This window comes from Pieris napi, chromosome Z (genome assembly GCF_905475465.1).
Source record: "Pieris napi chromosome Z, ilPieNapi1.2, whole genome shotgun sequence".
Taxonomy (NCBI): domain Eukaryota; kingdom Metazoa; phylum Arthropoda; class Insecta; order Lepidoptera; family Pieridae; genus Pieris; species Pieris napi.
In genome coordinates, this window is record NC_062259.1 from 9,035,959 (window position 1) to 9,043,889 (window position 7,931).

Sequence of the window (7,931 nt, forward strand, 5' to 3'; positions counted from 1 at the left end):
AGGTAACCAAAATATATAATTATTTATAATTAAATCAAAAATAGAAAATTAAAACAATTTTAAAAAGTTTGGCCTCTGTGGCAATAACACTGACAGCATTTGATCTCTGTATTGCGGTACTTATTCCTGGAGCGATGAAAGCACCAGCTGTGGGTCACCGGTACTATCTTCCAGGCACAACTTAAATCTTTAATTACCGCCTGTGCACTTGAACCCCACGGCCCAAGGGTCTCTACTCCAAAGGTAACAAAATCGTAGTTGGATTAAAAGCAAGTGGCAACCCAAACCAAAGCCCGTCCCATCTGTACCATTTCCCTATAAGAGGCCGTTCAAGTATGACGTAAGCACTATAGGGGGAAGGGGGTCTTTGATTTTCTTAATTGGTGATTACGTCAACAGTAAAACTTTTTTACACATATTACCCACACATTGTCTATGCTTTAAAACGAAATTCATTTTCGAGGATTTCTACTAAGAAATACTACGTTTATGTACCATTACTTTTGAGAGTTCTGCTTTTAAGGTTATGTAGACACATAAATTAGGCATTTTATAAGCATGTATCATATCTGTTCCAATAAAGCAAGTTGATAGTCTAACTAGTTAATTTGATAAACTCAATATTTTCCTAACGAAAGTTGATACAGTGTTAATCAATTTATGTAATTTGTTGTCACGATATCAGAATGAAGATCTCTAATCGGGTAATGGGCCGCCCCTAGCTATTGGGCGGTTAAACTACGCGCAACGTAGCGACCACGACCACGACCACTTGGTTTCAATATCTTAACTAATAACGTGTCGTTGATTTTTTTATTTTGGATATAAAATATATCTCATAGATTGTAATGGCGTTGTCAATTATAATTGTGACATTATGAAAATTAATATAACATTTGCATGGCATATATTTTTATATGGCTGATTATGCGGATTTCTATAATTAATCGATCTAAATGTACCAGTTTTTTGCAAATAAAGGATTTATTAATTTATTTTTATTTATTTAAGAGTAATATGGAGAGGGGAAGACAGGAGTTACATATTTTCCGCAACCTCTACTCTAACTTTTCATTTTTCATTCAGCTCTCTTTACCAACCGTAAAGTCGTTTTTACATATACTTTTCTTTATTTTAGATACCCTTTTTAATCTGAATATAGCTTTTAATATGTACATTTAACTGACCCGATAGAATATTCAATAATAATTTGTAAAACTCGGAAAGATATGTATTTAAATTTGAAATAAGATTTATTTTAATTTTCTTCTTCATGAGAATATTCCCGAATATAATTTTTAAAGTTCACTCATTAAATGGCATAATAATAAGAGAAGCTGACTTAAACAAGTTCTAAAACAGTTTTAAACGTTATCAATAATTAAATCCTTATTGTAAATTAATATGATGGCATAATATTGTGTTCGAAGATGTAAACATTCCATGATTTTTTGATTTTATTAAAATTGTTCTGGTTACCGATATAGCTGAAAATTAATTACTTGGAACTTCCTCCCGTGGGTGTTGAAGAAACAATAAGCATACGCGTATTGTATTAAGTTCAAAGTATTCAGTAAAATGTAACAGGTAATTAAAGCCGTATTAAATATTTGTTTGATTAATTAATTTTATTTTATACAAGTCCTAGAATTATGTAATTAACCAATTTATGTTAAACAATAAACATGTTAGCAGACAAATTAACTTAAGGCGAACGGTCCCGACGAAAATTTTCTTGCATTTTGTTAAAACTGACATTTGAAATTTTTTAAAGTGTTGCTCGCAAGTGTCATGTATCAAAACCATATCTAGGATTATATTTAAAAAAAACGACGTTAATGGATTAAAATAATTGCATTCAAGGATTGAAAACTAAATCGTTTTATTTTATTAGTTCAAATACTTGTTGATATGAAGAACACTGCAAACTAATAGAATAAATTAAACCTCATATTTACAGACAAACGTTGTGCATGTTCTCATCTCAAGTTGATTAGTGTTCTCTACGAAAATATAGTCATACATCGGATATTACTATTCTACAAGCAAAAAAAGGAATTTCTAGAACCTATATTTGATATTCATAGAGCTTTATCAAGAACCTAAAGTTAAGTACCCGGAGTCTAGAAGCGCACTTACGGCCGCATCGTAAATTAATATTGAGAAAACCAACGCGGTATAGATCCAAATCTCGTGTGTCAATCATGAAGTCTAGGCTCGTACAATTAACCAAAAGTTGGTTGGTATTACTTTATAATTTATTACTAAATGCGTAAAAGAAAGAGCGTCTACAATAACTAAACACCTTTTTCGTTTCAGCTATTTTCATTCTAACTATATATACTTGGTTACCATTATGCCTGTAATTTTACAGGTGCGGAAGTAAATCATGCTGCCCTTCAGATCACGAACTGTGGGCAATCGAATGGAGCCCAGACCATATAATGGTCCTGCAGTCGTAGCAACAGCTGATGGTGCAACACCAAACATCCAAATTGTGTCGCATATGTACAATAAACTACCCCGGAAGGCCGGTTTCATAGTGAGTATAAGTTTAATAGTTTTATAAGAAGTTTAATTAGACGTGTAAGTGGCAGGCCAGTAGGTGATCAGCTTTCTGTGCCGGACACACGTCATCGGCTTTGGGATCTAATTCTTGCCGGTGTCCTCACAATGTGTTCCTTATCTGTACGAGCGAGAGTTGAATGCACAAATATAGACAGGAGTCCATTGGTGTACACTGTACAGCCAGGTATCGAACCTACGATCTATGTAATGAGAGTGAGACGCTGAAGCCACTAGAACAATACTACTATCAGAAACCTTTAGGTTAAGGCGAGAGCAATTGCTAAAAATCATTCGAAAAGTTTTGTTAATAAAGTTGTATTTAAACATATTTCTGTTTGAATGTGGTTTAAAATGTCGTTCTTTAAAAGATATACAAGATATACAAAACATTTTACAAGTTATATGAAAAGCTTGGAATACTATTCATACATAAATGAAGTGGTATCATTTGATGATTATTCCTTACATAAAAAAATTATGATTATTCACAATTTAGATTTAATTAAAAAATCAAAGATTTATGTCGCTATGACTAAAAACAAAAAAAATATGGTCAGACTTCATATGATTACACTTACTTTTTACATACTGCTGTACTAATCAAGTTATCTAGCGAGCGCGGGTAAGTTTAAGCGAGGTACTATGTTTGTAGCAACAAACCCAATATTTTATTAAATTGCTAGAGCTTATATAATCCATTTTATTAATGCAAGCCTCGGCCATAGTTCACGTTCTGCCCTTGGATTTAAGTGGCTTACTAATGGTCTAAGCGTAAGCTCCATTTTTGCAGATGTAAAGAAGAAAGCTAACAACCTTCCTAGAATTCAAATTATGGCTGGAAATTAATAATCTAAATACCAAACGCGATATCATGAGAATATATAATTCTGATTTCTCTCAACAAAACCTTTGACCGTAGCATCCAGAATGCACCTACATTACAATGACTGTACGATACGCTTGTATGAACGGATGACCTCAGTTCGTTTCATGATGACGATTGATCAACAAAACAGAGAAGGGATACAAAATACTATAATCTACTTACTCAACAAAAGTCCCACGAAATTTAGTTTTTATCGACCCAAAAAAAACAAAAATATCTATTTTTAACTTTTAATTTTATTTTATTTACTCTACAGTTATATACCCTTATACACGATTTTCATTACTCACACTGCTAACTTTAATATTATTATGATTATTTTCTTCTTAGTATTATTTTTATTTTTTTGCTACTGAGGCGCAAACTAGCTGTTGTGGTCTCTGGCAGAATGACCAGCGCTGTGGAACTTTCTGCTCCTCAGCATAATGCTGAGCCAGGGCCAATTACAACCACAGCACACACACATGCACACTTGAAGCGAACCGAATGGGAAAAGGGAATTTTTTATTTTTATTGTTTTTGATATGTCTTTTTTTTTTTTTTGAGTATTGTTATTTTGTGTGTGTGTTTTCGTATGTAATAAATGTTATGTCTATGTCTAAATACAAATATTAAGTGCTTGTATTTACGTTAAGATAACGATGAATGAAGGAATAGGATTTTTGTAAATATCATTGCAAAGTAGTCGAGTGAATTTATACTCTGTAAGGAAACTTAGGAATTCACTATTTCATTTCAGTATAAACATTGAACCAGAAACTTTTTAATTTCCTTCCTTACCTTGTCTTATGTTTACACTTCTAGTTTAGAACCCGAAGAAAGACTTAATCGAAAAATGCACGATCTTTAAATTTTAAACGTAAATGTTTTCTTACTTAAAAGTTTCAATGCCTTCTTTACTTTATTATTATTTTCAAATAGAATTGCAAGTCCCACAAATTCATAAACATTTGTCAATGTCACAATAGATTATGCTTTTCTCGTCACTCTCATATCCAACCATTTGCTTTCCCATCTGAAATATGTGTCCACAACCAGTGACGCATTGTGAAAACTAGTCTAGTCAAAACTTGAGTATCAATTTATCTCCTCGATATGGTTATCCTCTCTTATCATCACAGATGCCTTTTTTTGCATTTATAGAGAGTATAGTTTAGGGTTATTTTGTTTTATTGGTCGTATTTGAATTTTGTACAGTGTTCTGCCCTGCGATTCTGTAACTCACTTTTCGAACTCACACAGCGGTTTTCGCATCGGCGGTCGCTCTCAAATCAGTCGTGAAGCAGTCATTTTATGATTTGGCATTCTGATAAACAATAAACTACAAGCTCCCACCTTTTCAGACTGATTTGAGAGCGACCGCCGATGCGAAAACCGCTGTGTGAGTTCAAAAAGTGAGTTACAGAATCGCAGGGCTGTACTGTGTGTCTATTGAACATTTTTTTGTAAATAAATAGGTAAATGTTTTTGCTTGGAGTAGTCGGCAGTAGCATTGTAATAACGCGTAGAAAATTTGCGTAAAGTGCTTAGTCTTTATATCTATCTTAACATATCGGCAGCGGTATCACTTAACATCAGATGAGCCTCCCAATGTTTTATGAATATCGTGATTAATTTAAATTTAATACAAAGTATTGTAACTGAAGTCATACTAATATACAGAATTATCACTGAATTAGTGTCACTGGATATTAGACACACAGTTCAGTTGCGCTCGCTTTAGTAGCACCCCGTGTTGTTAAGTTTGATTCACAGTGAAACAGCAATTGCTTTGCATGGGAAGGGTCAGACCTACTTGCGTTTGAAGGAAAATTAAACATATTATGGGATTACAGGACAGCATTCAATTATATAAGTCACCTTTACCCCCGCTAAGTAGATTATGATGTTACAAAAGAACTTTTTTATCGAACGTCACGATTCGTTCAAAATTATTGTCACAAACAAGAACGTGGCTATAATTTGATATTAGAAATTGGCTGAATTCTCCTGTAACATAATTTATTTTTTATTGAAATCTGATATCTTCGGTAATTGGCATCGCTTATTAGCGAGAATATAATAATATAAATCGTATTGGCCCTAATGAGCCGTATATTTGATTTCTTTATTAGTAAATAAAAACATTCTGAATTATAGGTAGCTCATATCTTCAGACAAGTACGTTAGTACGCATATACCCCAAGTATTCAAGAAAAGTGTTCAAGAAAAAGTTATAACGAGTATGCCACATTATCTTACATTGAATGTTGTTTTAAGTTTTCAAGTAGTTATCATTAAGCTTCGTATATATTTTCTCTTGAATTCCTTTAAAAAAAATCTTCTTTCTGATCCCTTAAAAAATCATATACCACGGCCACTACTGCGTCATCATTTTCAAATTTATTGCCCTTAAGATGTTTCTTTACCGCAGATATTACGAAGAGACGGTGAAAATTGAGAATTAATTTTAACCATTTTTAAGAACACGTTTCGATACAACGCTAACAAATGATTTCTATTTCAAAAAATCAAAAGAGAATTGATAGCTGTTGCTTGTAATGTTTGGACTATACTTGCCAGTGCCATTATCACCATTTGTTAAACACCCCATCTTATAGTTACTACAGTCGTACCGCACGAGACTATACAATGTTTTACACTTATATTAAAGTCTTAAATATCAACTTTTATCAACTACAAATAAAAAAAACCTATATAAAAAAAATCTAAGACATTAAAAAAAATTGTTATTGAATGACTAGGTGCCTCAGGCTATATATAAAATTCGACTTTAGTCCGTTAAAGATTTATTCTAATGTACTCGCGTAAGTAATATGTGCAAACAAATTATTATCAGATAGCCAAGGAAACCGGAGATATCTGTCTTATTTTTGTCTTATTCGACCTATTAATTTATCCGACCTTATTTCTGTGAAACCAACAAAATGAGGTCGCAGGGTATTTCTAATTAAGTAACTAAGTAAATGTTTTAATCAAACATGAATCTTTATTTAACATGGTACCTTTAAAAATATACTGCAAAGCTAATTAGTATACAGTGACAGTAGTAACCACTGTGTATAAATTGTACAAAATTGGTTTGTCTTGTGTATAACCGTTAATTCAGTTGTTTTAGCACCAAATATTATTTTCCTTTACGGGTCTTCGTTTGATTATTGAAATAGCATAGAATAAAAATATATATAATACTAGCTGACCTGGCAAACATCGTTTAGCCATGTATATAATTTATAATAAAAAATAGGGGTTGATCGTAGAGGGGTGAAAATTTGGGATTGTATGTTTTTTTAATGCTGTATCATAAAATTATCCAAAAATTAAAAAAAAATTAGGGGTGGACTACCCTTAACATTTAGGGGGATGAAAAGTATATAATATAATATAGTATATATAATAATAAATATTGTCCGATTCTCAGACATACCCAATATGCACACTAAATTTCATGAGAATCGGTCGAGCCGTTTCGGAGGAGTTTAACTACAAACACCGCGACACGAGAATTTTATATATTAGATTTTATTGAGTTTAATAGGTACCTATAGAAAACGTAAAATAGTTAAGAATTATGGTAGGACACACATATAAGGAAATGTGTTTTTAATTGAGTAAATCTTCTAAAACAATAATTTAATTACAACCATAGTTTTAAAACAACGTATTCTATTTTTGAACAAGTTGATGCTGATTCTGAGTGGACTGGATATTGAGGTACTGTTGAGTCACTGGGAAATCGTATAACATCCACAAACAGCCTAATTGGTTTTTCTTCCTCAAAATAATGAATTGATATTTACTAGACAAAAAATAATTAAATATGTGCTTTAGAAGATTATTTTGTAAAATTAAATATAGGTAATAATTTCCGTAGCTACGTTAAATTAAGTTTGATAACATTAGAAAATACAAAGTAAAGCTATGTTTTTTCGTTTCGAAGTGTTCTTCATCCAAGGACCTCGAAATAGAAATATAAAATGAAAGACGTAGATGGAATCTAATCGATTTTCAGATATTAAAGCTCTTTTCTATTACTAGTGATCTTTACTATTAAATGAAAATACCAGTTATAATAATAAGACGTTTGTTGTGCCCAACCGCAGCGCCAGGTGACTAGACAAAATATAATTTTACATTTGTAAAAAAAACATACTCGTAAATGTACTTACACAGAAATTAATCATAATTTGAATGAGAAAAATAACGAGAACATAAAAAAGTCTACCATACGTATAGTCGCTAATACTCATTCCATATCGACATCGAGATCACGGCTCTCCACTTGCTACGGTTCTGACATACCTCTCTCGCTTCATCCACTTTTACGAGATTTATAATTGGATATTGGTACTTTTAACCAGTCGCTCCTAGATTCGGTTCAGGTATGTCCGACAGGGTCTATCCAACCCAAATTAACCATCGAGATTATTTTAAAGAAAATTGAATTGTTTGATATTCTGCAAACTTACCTGAAAAT